At 39.1% G+C, this 3,529-nt stretch overlaps 1 protein-coding gene across 1 annotated transcript in view; it reads right to left on the bottom strand.

The window, feature by feature from the left end:
- Window positions 1–2,499, bottom strand: part of TSPAN14 (tetraspanin 14) — a gene marked incomplete in the record, with an annotated part of 77,737 nt that extends 75,238 nt beyond the window's left edge. Inside the window, 1 exon segment of the mRNA XM_053692066.1 lies at window positions 2,428–2,499.
- Between the last annotated feature and the right edge of the window lie 1,030 nt (window positions 2,500–3,529).

Here is a 3,529-nt window from a genome sequence, read left to right as displayed (position 1 = left end):
TCTATATTAATAACTAAGTTATAGCGCATCTTCATTGCACATAATGAATAAAACCCCATCTAAAATAGCGCTTACATTCCAGATCTGATTTTACAGGGAGAGTTTACCATCACTTTAACTCCCATGATATTCTGTGTTGAAGAGATACCTAGGTAGGCATCTGGAGGACTACATGGCAGGAAATAGTTCTGCCCTCTAGTGCTCTTGCAAATTGATAACATTCTTGCAACACTGCTGCCATATAGTGTTCCAGAAATGGGCTGGCTCCTAAGCATACGTACCTGCTTTTCAACAAAAGAACAAAGAAATTGTTAATAGAAGTCAATTACAATTAGAAAGTTGTTTAAAATCGTATGCTCTATTTCAATCATGAAAGAAACATTTTGGATTTCATATCCCTTTAAGGTATAGTTGTTTACAAACAGGTCTCCATTTATGAAGCGGCGGATGGAGCTTCTGAGCTCTTGCGGTGCCGGCCACCTCAAAGGTGAAGGATTAAAAAAAAAAACAGACTCATCCAACCAGGGTGACTGACAACCCTTGCTCTCACGAGACTGTGTGTACGACGAGGACAAGGGGCAGGACTGCGCAAGAGACCTGTTAGGGACCAGAGAGCCTGCAGTCAGTATTTATCAAGCAGTGGTTATTAGACTGCTACTTCCCTACCATCTTCTCCACCTTTCAATTTCAATTTCCTTGGTCTCATCCGACTGAGGAGATTGAAAGCTCCTGACCAAGTGCGATTGGCTGCCCGCGGGCAGGGTTGCACACAAGCACAAACTAGCACTCATGTGCAATGTTAAATTTAGGGCAGCAGATTGCTGCCCGCCAGAGTAGAGGTGGGGCGGACAAGGGTGAATATGTAAGCCCCTGTCCGCCCTTCATTGATAAATCGAGCCCCTAGTATTAAATGCATTAGACATTGTTCCTTTGAAAGTGTTCTTGCAATTAAAATAACGGTTTTTTCTCAATTAAACCTTCATAATAAACATTTAAAAACAAAAGTATTGGATCTGTGTATAGAGAGAGAAAAATAAGATGAGGTCTGCTATTCATGGAGCCTCAGTCCTTTTGAATATTTATTTTTTATAAGAAAAATGGTATGTAATTGTAATAAGCAAAAACAGCTATTTCATATACAATTCTAAACATAAAGCAACAATCTCCAATACATTTAACACTCTGCAGCTGCTATAAGTCACAGGAAGCATTTTACAGTACAGTGTCCGTTTAAATTCTTGGTATACTGTACGTTTATCTATACTCACACTTCCTTGGCTCCTAAAAACGGACAACAGGATCCTACTTTATCACATATTCATCAACCTCTGAAATAGCAATCTATCATTATAGGCACAGACAGTCGTGTAGTGAGTTTGTTCTTGCCCCTAGGCACATAATATAAATTGTAGTGTCACTCCAGTAGTGTATTTTGTAGTTTCAGGGGACAAAATAATTATATAGCTCCTTGGCCCCAACGCAATAGTTCAGTAATTTGCAATGTAAATCCTGCATCTGACTGTGACATGACACAGAGAACCTAAGTTGTAATGAACACTCTGTACAGTGCTGAGAAAACTTGCATAGTTTGTATGCACCAATCAGCATTTCTATTTACTTTGAGATGGGCACCTGGGGCATACACAAATATGTAGTCAAAACTGACAAGGCTCTTCTGCAAATAAATTGCTAGAATGATGCTGGAGCCAAATAACTATTTATTTTTTAAATTGCATAAACATAATCACTGTATAATCACTGACATTAAACTGTAGAGTAAGACACCAGTAACAAGCCAAATGCTTACCTTGCTATTGCTGTCTTATGTAGATGTTGCAAAAATGTTAAAGTAGAATTGTATTACTGCACCAATTAACCAAATGCTATTAGCAGCAAGGGCTGCCCATTCCTGTACCTGCGTATGCTCTGATGGTCCTGCAACATCATGAATTACTACACAGAGCATACAGACCAGAGGGCAGATACTTGGGTACAGGGATGCCAGCCCCCCACCCCAGTACATACAGATGCTCAGTTAGTGCAGTTTAAAAAAAAAACCTCTGCTTTATTAGCTCTATAGCATCTACATAAAGTATCAAGGTAAGAATTATATTTAGTGCTTTACTCTAAATGTCCCCATAATTCCTACATCATTTTGTCTCTAACTCTGCTGTTTAATGTCCCCATAATAGCTAAATATGTTTGGTCTTAGTCTACTGTTTAACATTATAATGCTCCACCAGCTAAAGGGTTAAATGAAGATTGGTAGCTCAACTGCTCCCACATCCTGGCACTGAAGGGGTTAACCCTGCCTTCCCCTTCTACTGCCAGTTTAAACCCATAATCCCAGTTGTGCCCGTTCCTGTCCCTCAGTACAAACTTCCCGCACTACAGATACACAGATATGCTCCACAGGACTCACCGCACCGGGCTGTGCACAGGAGACAATAGAAGCAAATCCAGAAGAATGTGATTTAGTGAAGTTTTCCGGGCCAGCACCTTGTGCCTCTTCCTGCTGAAAGTTAAATTAGAGCTCCAGTAGAATACAACAGACTCCGCCTCTGCACACACAGGAAGTACATAGTCACTGCTGGCTGGGAGGAGCACACTGCAGGTTCAGCTCTCTGTGTGTCCCACTCGTGCATGTATATAGAAGTGTGCTGTACCTGCACTAATATGTACTTATATCAGATACAGAAATGTATATAGGGCTGTGCTGTACCTGCAGTAATATGTACTTATATCAGATACAGAAATGTATATAGGGCTGTGCTGTACCTGCAGTAATATGTACTTATATCAGATACAGAAATGTATATAGGGCTGTGCTGTACCTGCACTAATATGTACTTACATTAGATACAGAAATGTATATAGAAGTGTGCTGTACCTGCACTAATATGTACTTATATCAGATACAGAAATGTATATAGAAGTGTGCTGTACCTGCACTAATATGTACTTATATCAGATACAGAAATGTATATAGGGCTGTGCTGTACCTGCAGTAATATGTACTTATATCAGATAAAGAAAAGTATATAGGGGTGTGCTGTACCTGCACTAATATGTACTTATATCAGATACAGAAATGTATATAGAAGTGTGCTGTACCTGCACTAATATGTACTTATATCAGATACAGAAATGTATATAGGGCTGTGCTGTACCTGCAGTAATATGTACTTATATCAGATACAGAAATGTATATAGGGCTGTGCTGTACCTGTAGTAATATGTACTTATATCAGATACAGAAATGTATATAGGGCTGTGCTGTACCTGCACTAATATGTACTTACATCAGATACAGAAATGTATATAGAAGTGTGCTGTACCTGCACTAATATGTACTTATATCAGATACAGAAATGTATATAGGACTGTGCTATACCTGCACTAATATGTACTTATATCAGATACAGAAATGTATATAGGGCTGTGCTGTACCTGCAGTAATATGTACTTATATCAGATACAGAAATGTATATAGGACTGTGCTATACCTGCACTAATATGTACTTATATC

The sequence above is a fragment of the Bombina bombina genome, chromosome 9 (assembly GCF_027579735.1).
Source record: "Bombina bombina isolate aBomBom1 chromosome 9, aBomBom1.pri, whole genome shotgun sequence".
Taxonomy (NCBI): domain Eukaryota; kingdom Metazoa; phylum Chordata; class Amphibia; order Anura; family Bombinatoridae; genus Bombina; species Bombina bombina.
The sequence above is the reverse complement of the archived record's forward strand: the minus strand, read 5'-3'. Positions and strand labels throughout refer to the sequence as shown.